A 14936-nucleotide genomic window follows, 5' to 3' on the forward strand; every position below is an offset into this window, starting at 1 on the left:
TAGCTGTGTGTGTGTTTGGGGGGGTGTAAGGCAGGAAGGTTGTGAGTTTGAGGCCAGTTTAGACTACATAAGTATATAAGACTGCATGGTTTGCTTAAAAAAAACAACCCCCCCAAAACAAACAAACAAACAAACCAAGCACTCTATTAACTGAGTTTGGTGATAACCTGATGCGTAGAGTGCTTGCTAGATTCAGGCACGACAACCTGAATTAGATTCCCAGAGATCAACATAAGATAGATGTATACTCCACTTCCTGGGGAAGCAGAGGCAGGTGGATATCTGGAGTTCACTGGCCTATTGATGAGTTCCGGGTCAGTTAGAGATACTTTCTCAGAAAACAACAGTAACAACAACACAACCAATCAGCTAAAAACAAAGACACAAACCCCCAAACCAAAGTGGACAGACACAAATGTTGCTTCCATACACATGTACACACACACACGCACACACACATAGAGTCTCTCTTCCTAAGTCTTGGAATGAAGATGTGGCTCAGTTGATACAGTACTTGCCTGGCATGTGTGAAGCCCTCAGTTCTATCCCCAGTACCCCATAAACCAGGATTGGCAGTGCACACCTGTTATTCTGCTACTTGGGAGATGGGGGCAGGAGGATCACAAGTTCAGGGTAATCCAGGGCTAATGAGTTCTAGTCTAGCCTAGGACACATGAGACACTGTCTCAAAAAAAAAAAAAAAAAAAAAAAAAAAGGTGGCCTGGAGAGATGGCTCAGCGGTTAAGAGCACTGACTGCGCTTCCAGAGGTCCTGAGTTCAATTCTTAGCAACTACATGGTGGCTCACAACCCTCTGTTAATGGGATCTGATGCCATCTTCTGGTGTCTGAAGAGAGCCACAATGTATTCATATATATAACATAAATAAATTTTTAAAAAATTGATAGGTTGGGATATAGTTCCGTGGTAGAGAGCTTATGTAGCCTGCATAAGGCCCTGAGTTCAATGCTCACACACACACAAAATTCTAAAATCTGCAAAAATACAATTGAAATTGGAGACACTCTGGCCCCTAGCATTTTTGATAAGGGCTCTGTACACTGTCTTTTCATCTGTTATAACTGGTTGATTCACTTGTACTCCAATTAGATGTAGGCACCTAGTGGAGGACCACAGTGCTCTGTCCTTCCCACGTGCTTGCTCAGTGAGTGGACGATCTAGTGCCCTGGAGATCAGATTCACCGAGGAAACAGTCTGGAAGAGCTCACGAATGTAGTCACAGCCCCAAATGGCTGAACAGATGGAAACAAAGGAATGAATGTATAAAGGTAGAAAAGGAATTTGGAGTAACAGAAACAGCACATGTCGAATCTGGGTTCCCAAACTGTCTAAAGTTGGAATGGGTCAGGCTGTGTTTAGAAAGAATACATTTAGGAAGTACTGAGGGATTTTCAGTGACCACACACCCAGTCTAAGTTGATTTGACAGAGAGGCTGCTAGAAGTCCAAGCTATCTTCAGCTACATTAACAAAAATGTGATCCTGGGAGGGAGGGAGACTGGAAGATTCAGGTGGCTAGACCCTCTGTCTCCACGCATTTGAGGGATTGAAGAGGATTCAGGTCACACCTGGCTGAGACTTCTGTTAAGAGCTGTGAAATGTTGTCAGACTTGGCAAATAAAAACATGGGCTCCCTAGTTAAGTGAAATTTGAATTTCATGAAGTTCGTATTTGGGACAGGCTTCTAAAAATTATTCGAGGTTTCTCTGAAGTTCAGATCTAATTGGGTGTCCTATATTTTATTCATCAATCAACCTGTGATGTATCTCAGATTCAAATCTCTGGAGGTGAGATTATTATTGTTCCCTAGGTGACTCCATTTTGTTGTCTGTCTGTCTGTCTGTCTGTCTGTCTGTCTGTCTGTCTGTCTGTCTCCAGAGCTTTACTATGTAGCCAAGCATGGTCCAAAACTCTCTTTTAAGATAAAAACTTTGAGACAGAGTCCCATGTGCCCAGGTTGTCCTTGAGATCATCAGTTTTCTTCATGTATTTAAGGGGTTGGTCTGAACTTGAGAGTGTGGTCTTTCTGCTTCAGACCCCAGAGTAGAGAGGCTTTATCACACTGTCTCTTCATCTGTAAAACAGGGCTGAATATAAATCCTTCCTCTCAAAGAGGTTATGAAGAGTGGAGAAACTGATGTATGTACAATTTCTGTTCCAGCCAGATGATAGACACCTACAGTCCCAGCACTTGGGAAGCTGAGGCAATAAGATTATGAGTTCGAGTCCAGCCTATGCTATATGGTGAGTTCCAGGATAGCCTGGACTACAGTAGAGTGAGAACTTGTCTGCCTCTATCTCAAAACAAGCAAGCTCGGAAACACACACACACACACACACACACACACACACACACACACTGCTGCCAATGTAGGTAAGCACACATAAAACCCAGTGCAGCATAAATGGATCGTGGTGTCTGTCACAAACCTGTAATTCCAGCACTCAGGAGGATCAACTGTTCAATGCCTTCCTCAGCTACACAGGGAATTTGGGGTCACCCTGGACTACATGAGGTCCTGACTTAAGGAGAAGAGAAAGAAGAGAAAGAGGCGGCAGTGGGGAGAAGGTGGGGGGGACCCCACAGTAATCTGCCAGAGCTGGAAGCCTGGGGGAGCTGGTGTCTCCTGGCGGGGAGAGGGTTACAGCGGCTTCCTCCTGGCCTCCTTGTAGTCTCTGGGGAACAGCCGGAGCTGCTGTGTGTTACCCAACACTCCAAAAGATGCTGCTGCAGCTGGGAGGAAAAGAGACCAAACAGCTTCCGTTCAATTATTCAGTGGCTGGAGCTTCCTAGGGCCCTGGCTGGAGCCAGAGGAAAATCTTGGCAGAAGCATCTTGCAATAGGACAACCTGGGCTGGAGCCAAGGTGGGAGGCTGGGGGACAGAGAGGCAGCCTGGCGTGTGCAAGTGCTGGTTCCTCAGTGCTGTGCCTTGGCAGCATGCTTCATGGTCCCTGTCCTCTCCTGTTCACTCCAGAGCTCTCTGTCCAACCACAGAGCTCTCTGTCTGGGCCTGGGCCAGGGCTTGGCTTGACCCCTTCTCTGCAGCCTCAGTCTATGCTATTAAACAGGGGCGAGATGCTGGCCCAAGGCAGGCAGGCAGGCAGAGCAGGAGAACATGCACAGCCCAGGAGGAAAGCATAGGATGTTTTGTACCATGTGAGTCTGGGCAACCTGTCCAGCCTCAGGCTAACTCCCATTTTTCCTGCTATATTCTGCACTACTCAGAACACACTGGCCTTTACTGTTCCTTGAGTCTGGAGTGCCCGACATCTCCATTTTTTCTGCCAGAAGGGACAGGTGCCACCTCCAGTGGCTTCCTAAAGTATGTCCTCCTGGAGGATGTGCCTCTGAGGTCACCGAATCACTTCTGTTCTTGTTCCAATATGTTCTGTCTCTGGCTGAGTGACAGGTTTAATTTGTTTGTTTGTTTGTTTGTTTACTGTCTCATGTAGACCAGGCTGGCCTTGAACTCCTTCTGTAGCCAAGGATGACTTTGAACTCCTGATTCTTCTGACTTTAACTCCTGAGTGTTGGGATTACAGGCACTAATCAACATGCCCAGTGTCTTCAGTACTCAAGATCAAACCCAGGGCTTTGTGTGCGACCAGCTAAGCCATATCTCCAGCCGGATTTTTGAGATAGTGTCTCACAAGGTAGCCTTAGCTGCCCTAGAACTCATTATGTAGATCAGGCTGACCTCAGACCTCACCCAGCTCCACCAACCTCTGCCTCTCAACTGCGAGGACTACATGTGTGTGCCACCACACTGTATTTCCCATACTGGACTTGACTTGTGAGTCTTCTGTCTTAGCCTCTTGTGTGCTAGGATTACAGACATGCTACAATCCCCAGCCTGCCATTGGTCTCTCTAAGGAGAGTAGTTAACTTCTTCTATCTTCCTGTCCTTAGGGTCTGGTGGGGGCCGTCACACTGGGCAGCCATCTGTGACCAGCTTAGCACTCAGAGGTGGAGGCAGGAGGATCAATAGTTCAATGTCATCTTTGGCTACATAGTGAGTTCAAGACCTGCTTGTGCCGCCTGAGGCCTTATGTCAAAATAAACAGTGGCAAAACTCCAACCTGGGGCAGGCGAATGGCTCAGTGGGTAAAACTGCTTGTCACCAAGCCTGAAGACCTAGTTTCAGACCCTGACTTACATAGTGGGGGGAGAGAACTGACCCCACACGTTGTCTTCTGACCGCCGCATGTTCGTGTCATGGTACACACCTGCTAATCAAACAACTGTAGCATACAGCTAGCCTGTGTTTGTAGTGAGCCTTGGGGGAGCTCACTTCCTCTGTCTCACTACTGTCATCTTCAGGGACTTCAGTGGAAGTCATCCTCGCTCCCAACATCCAGTCTGTGTCCCTTTGACATTTGCATAAACTACATTGTCATCTCTTCCCAAGCCTGATGTCCAGCCCAGTCTCTGAATGAGATAGGAATGACTTGTTTTCTAGCCAAGCTCCTCCCCCATCTTAGGGTTTCCAACTTGAATTCCTGGATGGCAGGTTCCGGGAGCCGAGGGGCCTCTGCCATGTGCTTGTTAAGGAAGTGCAGTCTGGGCCATATAGCTCAGATAACATCTGTGCAGACTCCTGAGGTCCAGAGCTGGCTATGCAGAGCTTTTTATGGGACAGACCCCACAAGTCAGGAATTCAGACTAGCAAGCAACATCAACCAAAGATGGCAGGCACCCCACACTCTAGGCTAACAGACTCTGGGATCGACCAGAACAGGTAATATTGGCTGTTGAACACCATACAAAGCAATCAGTAGACAGATACTGAAACCAGAGTCGAGGGCTTAGGATGTGGCTCAGGCAGTATGGAGCTTGCCTAGAATGCACAAAGCCCTGGGTTCCTCCTTCAGCACAGCGTAAGTGGTGATGTGCACCTGTAACCCCAGCACTTGGGAGGTGCAGGCAGGAGGATCGGAAGTTCAAGGTCCTCCTTAGTGGGCAATCAAGAAGACTTAGCAGGCAAAGGCATTTGCTGCCAAGCCTAATGGCCTGAGTTTGGTCCCCAGAGCCCACACATGGTTCTATGGAGAGAAATAACTCTCCTCCTCTGACCTCCACGTGTAGGCTGTGCTGTGGCATGTGCACATATGTGTTTGTGCACATGTTCATACATGTACACATGCATGCACAGCATAATAAATACATGTAAAAGAATCTTTTACCAACAAAACCTCATCCTCGGCTACAAGGCCAGCATGGAAAAATGAGAGCCTATCTCGAAAATAAAATAAAGGCTGGAGAGATGGTTTAGCTGACAAAGTTCATGGCAAGCGGTAGGACCTGGGTTCAAGCCTCAGTATGTTCTTTAAAAGTCAGGTGTGGAGCCGGGCACACGCCTTTAATTCTAGGGTTTGGGAGGATCTCTGTGAGTTCGAGGTCAGCCTGGTTTATATCGTGAGTTCCAGGACAGCCAAGGGCTATGCAGAGAAACCTCGTCTTGAGAAACAAAACAGAACAGAACAGAACAAAACAAACAAACAAACAAACAAACAAAATGCTGAGTAAGGTAGTGTTCATTTGTAATCCCTGGTACTTTCTGGCTGGTTAGCCAGGGTCAGTGAGACACTGTCTTTAAAAATAAAGTGGATGCCATTTGAGGAACAAAACTTTAAGGCCCTATAAGCCGGATAAGCTGGTACACAAATGTATACACACACGCACACGCACACGCACACGCACACGCACACGCACACGCACTAGCATTCCAAAACCCAAACCAATAAGCAAGTGACTGGTCATTACTCCTCTCGTGTACTCACAGGAAACAAAGGTGCTGTCTCTCTTGAGTAACCAACTTCCTCCTCCTTGGAGATCTCTGTGGCCTTTATGGACGCTGGCACCTTCTAGATGGGGATCTTTCCTACAGCTGATGGCACAAGAAGGAAGTTTTGGGGCAATCTGGTAGGAGCCAAAGAGCAGCTTCTACTTAACTGGGGAAGGCATTGACTCATGGCTAAACTACCATGAAGGGCTACCAGGTGGTACCAGGTCATGTCTGTGAGGATCAATCCACACTGGACTCCAGGGCTGACATTGGCATGAAATCAGAAGAGTCTGCATGTCTGTCCCAGCTTTCCTTATCCATCACCCCCAGGATAAGAAAATCCTAGGCTATACTCGAAAGCTGGGTTGAGAACAGAAAATGAGTTAGAAACCGGCTTCCCAGATCCTTCTTCTTGAGCTGATCAATTTGGGCCTCTGTGGGATTGACCTCTTTGTCCCTGGAGAAAAGTGACACTTGGGAGGAAGCTAGACATGGTGGTACCTATGTATAATACCAGCACATGGAGGCTGAGGCAGAAAGATCACTAGTTGGGGGCCAGCCTGGACTACTGTCAGTTTCAATACAGTGTAGAATCACCTTGAAGACATATCTCTGGATACATTTGTGAGAGATTTTTCTAGATTAAGTTAATTGAGGCAGGACAATCCACTCTGAATGCGTGTGACACTATTCCAACTGTGGCCTCAGACTGAATAAAAAAGAATGAGCTCTGAGTACCAACATCTGAAGACATGTACATCTGCATATACCTCTGCACACACATACACTTGCACACACCACACATATCTGCACATACCATACACACATGCCTGCACATAATACACACACACACACACACACACACGCATACACCACATTTGGATATACCATACATGCATACCTGCACATACCTACACATAGCACACACACACACACACACACACCTGCACATAACACACACCTGCATGTACCATACACATATATTTGAAGATAACACACACACACACACACACACACACACACACACTGAACAAACAAGTAAAAGTTGGCAGGTAATGCATCAACTCAAGCTATGACAGGAGAAGTGAGTACTGGCCAGACAGCGGCTTTCTCGAACTGGGGAGAGTGTTGGTGGGTCTGGAGCAGATGCCTCCTCTGCCCACACAGCTTCATTTTGGAAAATTCCCTCTATTGACTTGACTCTAATTAGGCAGTCTGCCCTGGGCATCACCCCCCTCAGGTTCCTGCTGGGCCAGCTGAGATCAAAGAGAGAGTCAAAGAGAGTTGGGCTGGGGGCTGGAGCATCGCCCGCCCGCCTGTCAGCCTTTCTCATCGATCCAGATGTGCCTGTCGTTGCTAGGCAACAGCCTCCAGTCTCTCCTGGTCCTTCCTCCCCCGGGGGGGCTGCAAGATTGGGCAGTAAAGGGAATGAGAGACAGAAAGAGATACCACGTTCGAGCTCTTGGTTTTCTTTTTCCACATTAAAATCCCTGTTATCAAGCTTGGAGTCTCTTTTCCTGCTGGGGAAGCACTCCTGTACTGGGAACTCCGCCCTCTTACCAAGTGCACCCCCTTATCTCTCCACACATTTACATGCGTCTCTGGTATACTAAAAATCCACACATCCACTGCACCGAAGGGGAGCGAAGTCTCTTAGGAAGAAAGACCAGGGACTCACCAGGAAGGTCCAGCAAAGGGGAGGGGAACCAGTAAGGGGTCAGTGGGAAACTCAAGGCAAGACTCAAGGCTCAAGCAAGGTCTGACACACACATCTGTAGTACTAGCACTCTTGCCCTGCGGGAAAGAGTGTCAGGTCTGTGTTGTCAATAAGGCAAAACCCAAAGAAAACTCACACGGAAGTAAGACCGCAGGCTCCTGATTTCCACTTTCTGCTTTGAACTTGGATATGGTGTGGGAGCCATTTGATTTAGGAAGAATGTCTCTAAAGACAAATTCACACTCATATTTTTGAGTGGGTTGGCTTTTTTTTTCTTTCTTAAAACGTAGGATGCATTTCATAGTAATTTTTCCTGTTGTTGTTTCAAGTGCTGTAATCTAAAACAGTAAGTCATGTTTTTCCAACAGGCATTGAAATGTACTGCAGGCTTGAGGGGCTGTGATTGACTAAATAATGCAAGCCAGTCCCTGTCATCTTGGTTTTACTATTCTGCATGTATCATCAGCCTGTCCTGCTGATCTTTTCTGGGTTTTTATCTTTTGGGTTCTCGAGACAGGGTTTCTCGGTGTAGCCCTGACTGCCCTGGAACTCGCTCTGTAGACGAGGCTAGCCTGCCCCTGCCTCTTGAGTGTTAGGATTAAAGGTGTGCACCACCACTGCCCAGCGATTTGGTTTTGGGTTTGCTGTGGTTGGGTGTGTGCCACACCCTAGCAGTTATTAGAGGATGATCTACTTACACTATGGCATTTTTGGAATTAGGTCTCTTTCAAGAGGACTTCCCCTGTAGGTGGTGGAAAGAGAGATTTCCTCTTTCCAATGGTCCCTTTTTATTTTTCTTTGGTGCGTGTATGCTCAGGTGAAGGTTTGCCAGTGGAGGCCAAAGATCAACCCCAGGCATCAGGAACCATCCATCCATCCTGGTTTTTGAGACCTATAGCTCATCAATTAAGCTTGGCTGGCTGGCCAGGGAGCCCCAGTGATCCTCCTGTCTCAGTGCTGGGTTTACAGTTGTGCACTACCATGCTCAGCTTTGGGCATCAAAATCAGGTTCACGCATGCTCAGCAAGCACTTTACAACAGATCCGCCCCCCAAACCCTCCTTCCCCCTCGATTCCTTCCAACTCTTTTCTTTGAGATACTGCCTTCCCTTGCAGCCCAGGCTAGCCTCCAACTGTGCAGCTCAGGAGTGCACCAACCTTGTGATCCTCCTGCCTCAGCCTCCTAACCACTATGTCCTGTTGTCAGATCTTTTTTTATTGTTGTTTTGTTTTATCTGAAGCTGGAGGACAGTTTTGATATGGTTTTGAGTGAAAATAAAAACCACAGCGAGGCAGGTTCACTCACAGCTCAGCAGCTGCTGGGCTGGGAGTGGGGGCGGGGGTGGGGGTGGGAGTGGGGGTGGAGAAGAGGAAGAAAGGCCGTGCTGTTTTGAGTTAGGATTCAAGAAAGCGAGCTGTCATGGCAGACTCGTGGATGTCAAGGGACACCCTGAAGGACATAGTTCTGCCCTTCCACTGTATAGCTTCCCAGGGGCTAGAACTTGGGCCATGTCAGGCTTGGTGACAAGTGCTTTTACCCATTGAGCCATCTCCACAGCCCCCAACCCTTCTCCTAATGTATCCGAGGGAGACGAGGAACTTACCAGCTCGGCCTGGTACACAGAAAGGCTCTGACTCAGGCTGGTTCCTGGCCATGCCTGCCATTTGCTCAGCCCTACAAACAGTATGGTGCCCTCTGCCCAGCACCCGACGCACACACTTCAACTCTGAGAGGCATGGCTTTCCAGGGTCCTTGACAAATGGTAACCAATTAATGTCAATTAATCTGATTATTCTAAATCATTAATTAAGCAGTTAATGAGCAACATCATTGACAATAACCCTTGGATCCCTCGGGGATGGCAAGTGGGGGCTGTGAAGGAGGCTCTCAGATCTCGGGGAGGGAAGGGGTGAGTTTCTTGGTGTTACATCAGAAGAGATGGATATACTCTTGCCTTCCCATGCATGCCTGTCCATGCGTTTTTCATGCTTTGCCGTCAGCATAGAATCCATTCCTGCCATGAGCCCTGCCTAGGCCCTGGCTAGTGTGGAAAGGATGGGATGAGTTGGAATTGTTAGCACAGGTCTGTCATCCCCAGAGGACCAATTACTTCAGGCCTGCCCGGGCAACTTAGTGAAATTGTTTCCAAATAAAAGGCAAAAATAGGGTGGGGGGATATAGCTCAGTGATTGAACTTTTGCTTAGAATCCCTCAGTGAGGGTTCGGGATGTTACTGGAACGTTATCACCTGCTTTGCATGCATAAGCTCTTGGGGTCAACCTCTAGCAGAGGAGACCTCTGTAGGAGAGAGGCCAGGACTGGAAGGGAAACTGCGTCCGGCTGAGAGACTGCTCTAAGGTTCCAGAGCTCCTCCGCATCTGCTGCCTCCTCCTTCCCAGACCTCGTGCCTCACAGCTTATCCCCTTCACCAAGGAACAACCAACTATCAGGCCACTCTAAAGATGAGGGAACGAGCATCCTCATGCCAGCCTCTGCGCATGTGGACCTTTGACAACACAGGGCACAGGCCCTTGCCCTTAAATGGCAACAAGTCTGAGAACCTGGGAACAGGGCAACCCCACCCACTGTGGTTGTATCACTTCTGAGCCAATGTCCGTGCCTCGGCTTCCATCCCATGCCATAGGATGTTTTGCGGATGAGAAGGATAGAGGAGCCTGGTACCCGGGAAATGCTGAACGGGGAGCCAAGAGGAGAGAGAGTAGAGTGTGTCAGGGGCTGAGCAAGAAGGAGTCTCGAGGACACACAGGAGACAGGCTGACTTGACGCACCTCACAGAAGCTGTCTGAGCAGACTGTGGTGATGAAGGAAGAGGAGGAGAAGGAGGGGGAGGAAGAGAAGTAGGAGAAGAGGAGGAGGAGAAGGAGGGGGAGGGAGAAGAGGAGGAAGAGGAGGAGGAGGGCAACGATGATGAAGACAAGGAGGAGGAAGAGCAGGAGGAGAAGAAGGAGGAGGAGGGAGAAGAGGAGGAGGAGAGGTATTTTGGGCAATTAGGACCACATATGCAAGAACAAGACACTGGTCCTCAATTCCATGCCTCCCCCCCCCAAAAAAAAAAGAAGAAGAAGAACTTGTTTTTACAATGCTGGTGATGGAACCCAAGGCTTGGTGCACGCTAGACAGGTGCTCTACTGCTGAGAGATAGTCCGGACTTTTTAATTTTTATTTCAAGACAAGGTCCAGGCTGGTCTTGAACTCTCCATCCTGCTACCTCACTTGCCTAAGTGTAGGAATCATTTCTTTACAGCTTTATTTTTTTCTTAGTTTTCTGGTCCTGGAAACCCAGGGCCTCACTGTGCTGGGTGAGGCTCCGCCTCTGAGCTCCACCTGCTTCCCAGCTTGTGTCCTGGCGGCTGGGTGCCTTAACATTTAACCCTCGCGCCTCACACTCAGACTCTGAACCCACCATTCAGATTGGGTCCTGGGACCTGGCATCTGGGTGCCTTAACAGTTAACCCTTGAGCCTCACACTCAGATTCTGAACCCACCATTCAGATTGGGTCCTGTGAATTTTCTTATCACAGATTCTTCTAGAAACACAGAGGTAGACATCAGATCACACTGTGGTGAATTTGGATGTCCCGGGTTGGCCCCTGGTCACGTGACTCATGTCCTGACAACACCTCATCCCCTTCCTAGTCTCCATCTGTCTGAATCACGCTTGCCTGTCTTCAAACAGTTCTGTCGGGTGGGTCCCGCCGGGAGCATCATTGGTGTGTTATGCCCCCTGCCTGAGAAAGATGGAGCCTCACATCCTCACCTGACAAAAGCCCCCACAAGCTGCCTTGTGTCTCCTCCTGAGTCCCAACTTCCTTGGCCCTGGTTTTTCTTCAGTTCTCTTCCTCCTTCAGGAATGCCCTTCGTTCTGGCAAACCTGCATGGATTCTGTGAAGTCCATCTGGGATGCCCCCAGCCAGGCAGCCCAATCTTACACCAGAGCTCCTGCCACTCACTGACACTCCCATCTAAGCCACGTGGCCTGCAGAAGCATTACCAATTCTAGGCAAAAAGGATACTTTGTATTTGCTGGGCCGGTGCGGAGCCTCCCGCCCTGGGGCGAGCTAGGCAAGCAAGCATCCTTCCACCTAGTTATGTCCAGCCTCTCACTGGGGGATTCTAGGCAAATTTTCTGCTGAGGACGACTTCAGTGCTAACATGGTTCTGAATCTTTATCCACTATCCAACATTAGGTTGAGGATGACAACAATTATGAAACTTCTAAGTCAAGAAAGGCACCAAACTGGGCTGGGGAAGATGGCTCAGCGATTAAGAGCACTGGATGCTCTTCCAGAGGTCCTGAGTTCAGTTCCCAGCAACCACATGGTGGCTCACAACCATCTGTAATGGGGTCCGATGCCCTCTTCTGGCATGAACTATATATACACACAGAATACTCACATAAATACATTTTAAAAATTATTAAAATAAAAGAAAAAAGAAAGGTACCAAGCAAAGGCAAGGTGAGTGACAGATGCAGGTAGGAATGAACGTTTCTGCTCTCAGATACTCCAGAGAAGGGGATGGAGGAAGGAAAAACCCGAAAGGCAGTGGAGAGCAAAGTGTGTTTGCGGGCACCTGTAATCCTAGCACTTGGGAGGCAAAGGCAGGGCGATCAGGAGTTGAAGGCCAGTCTTGGCTATGTATCAAATTCAAGAGCAGTGTAGGATACAGGAGAATTTGTCTTCAAAATAACAAACAAACAGAAACCATAAAAAATAAATAAAAATACAGGGTTGGCAAACAGCTCATTGGGTAAAGGGACTTACTGCTAAACTTGGTAACCTGAGTCCTATCTTTGGGATGGACTCCTGAGAGTTGTTGCCCTCTGACCTCCACTGGAGCATGTGTACCTGAACACAATAAATGAAAATAAAAATCTAAAAAAAAAAAAAATCAACCCCTCCCCCCCAACGCAAACACAAAAAATAAAAACAAAGCAAAACCAGGCAACAGGAGTGCAGGGGATGGCTCAGTCAGCAACGTGCTTGCCCAGCAAGCCAGGGGATGCATTCAGGCCCCAGACCCCTTTTTTTTTCCCGAAGTAAACGTGTTTATAATTCTAGTGCTAGGAAGCAGATCCCTAGGGCTTCCTAACCAGCCTCACCTAGTTGGTGAGCTGCAAGCCAGCGAGAGACCCTGTCTATTAATAAGTAAATAGCCAGATAAATAAAACAATGCCTGCCATCTCCTCTGCCTCCAATGTGCATGCACGTCTGTGTGTGCACACACAAATACACATACTTATTCACACACATACATGTGTGCACACTTGCAAGCACGAGAACACGATCATATGTGTACGCCCCCCCCCATATACACACACTCATAAAGAACAAAGACAGGCATTCTGCAGAGGATACTGAGAGTGTGAATAGGGCCAGATGATGGGAGGGGGGCAGGACTGACCATCAGCAGGGCCAGCTGAGTGTCCCAACGTCCATTTCTTCCAGGATACTTCCGGTGCCTTTCTGGGGGTGGCTCAACTACTCCACCAGTCCTGAGCCCACTCTGCTAACCAGGGGTCTTTGTTGGGTGCTAAGGAGTATGCTACCAGCTGGGCATGGACTGAAGGCTCTACCCTTGGCTTTCTCCCCACCAACTGGTCTCCCTTTCTTTTGAGAAGATTCTAGTCTGGCCACATGCATACCCATCCCTGTCAAGTCTCCTGGGGACTCAGGACCTTCAGTTGTGTGGGTGCTTCTTGCCTCGGTGAACAGTGGCTTCTCCTTCAATGGTCAGTGGTTCCTTCTTAGCCACAGTTCTTTAGTGTCTGGTATATTTCTCCTTTCTTCTCTCCCTCTCTCCCTCCATCCCTTCCTCTCTCCCTCCTGCTCTCTATTCCAGATTATGAACCCCAAAGCTGGCCTGACACTCTAGGTCCGTGGTTCTCAACCTTCCTAATACTGCCACCCTTTAATACAGTTCCTCACAGTGTGGTGACCCCCAACCATAAAATCATTTCTGTTGCTACTTCATATCTGTCATTTTGCTACTGTTAAAAATCATAATGTAAATATCTATGTTTTCCAATGATCATAGGTGACCCCTGTGAAAGGGTCTTTGGACTCTGCTTCCCAAAAGTATTTGTGACCCCCGGGTGAGAACCATTGCTCTAGATCCTCCTGCCTCCTCCACTGGCCCTGGCTCACCAAGGTTTTTCCACTTCTCCATTTCCTTACCCTTGCTATGCTGAGTACCACTCCTCTGTATCTTCATCACTCTCCAGGACCCAGGGAGAGCACCAGTTTTCCCGGGGGCCTCCTCCTGTACCCCACATCTCTGTAGATAGCGTCCATCTAGCTGAACCTCAGAGGGCGGTAACTAACTGTTCGTTCCCACAACGGCTCTGGGGAATCCTCAAGGTGAAAGTCAGAGTCAGATTGACCCTTGTGTCCTCTTGGCTCACACAGTGCCCAGGAACAAAAAGACACCCACCATGTATAAATTATATTGATCCAGATGGTGGTACATACTGGATTTTACTTTATAATAATAAATATTATATTAATATATTATTATTTGGTTTTTTGAGACAAGATCTCTCTGTGTAGCCCTGGCTGTCCTGAAACTAGCTCTGTAGGCCAAATCAAGCTGGTCTCGAACTCAGAGAGACCAGACCAGGCTGGCCACAAACTCCAAGAGATCCTCCTGCCTCTGCCTCCCGAGGAGTGCTGGGATTAAAGGCGTGTGCCACCACCCAGCTGGAATTTTATTCTTGTGGAATTCTGTCAAACCCATCGTCTATCACTTCTCCTTGTGTGCCAGGAGGCAGATCCACACTTTAGCAGATGGTCCTAAGGACGGAGGGTGAGCCCAGCTGAAAGCAAAGCCTAGAAGATGACTATCACCCGATTCGAGCTCTGAGCTCTTTCCACTGAAGTCCTGCAGGATCTGTGATCTCCCCTGGGCATGTGTGACCTACTCAGACTCACTCTGCCAGCAGCTTTGGCCACTCCCTTCAGCAGCGCCTGGCGCGGGGCACTGACTGACAAAGCCACCTCACTCTCAGGCTCATCTGCCCCAGTCATGTCTTTCAAGGAAAACACAGAGCCCCCAGACCCTGAGGCTGTGCCCATGTGCTCATGGGTGAGGCTTCCTTCTCTGATTTCATTAGCTTACGGGGAAAGCAGCCTTGTCCACAGTCTTTATCCGGCCTCACAGGGGCTTCAGCTCCAGCATAGGGGAACAGTGTGCTTATGAACACTCTCTGAAGACCTCCTAGGACGCTCAAGCTAGAGTAAAACAACAATGGATGCAGACTTCTCCCCGTAGCCCACTTTCAGTGATTTAGTTTCATGTACCTGTGAGGGTATAGGAAGAAGCCTGCAAGGAGGTATCACAGTCTTAGTGCGCTCTCTCTCTCTCTCTCTCTCTCTCTCTCTCTCTCTCTCTCTC

General features: G+C 48.5%; 1 protein-coding gene across 2 annotated transcripts in view; it reads right to left on the minus strand.

Moving 5' to 3' along the window:
- Srrm3 (serine/arginine repetitive matrix 3) overlaps positions 1-14936 on the minus strand; it is a 67359-nt gene that overhangs the window by 44805 nt on the left and 7618 nt on the right. The window contains exon 1 of one of the 2 annotated variants that reach the window (XM_028766195.1): positions 11302-11793. The exons of the other annotated variant lie outside the window; for it this stretch is intronic. The gene's annotated coding sequence lies outside the window, so the exon portion shown is untranslated. Of the gene's footprint in view, positions 1-11301; positions 11794-14936 lie in introns of those variants that run through there. 2 annotated transcript variants of the gene reach the window in all.

The sequence above is a fragment of the Grammomys surdaster genome, unplaced genomic scaffold, assembly GCF_004785775.1.
Source record: "Grammomys surdaster isolate TR1022 unplaced genomic scaffold, NIH_TR_1.0 166, whole genome shotgun sequence".
Taxonomy (NCBI): Eukaryota; Metazoa; Chordata; class Mammalia; order Rodentia; family Muridae; genus Grammomys; species Grammomys surdaster.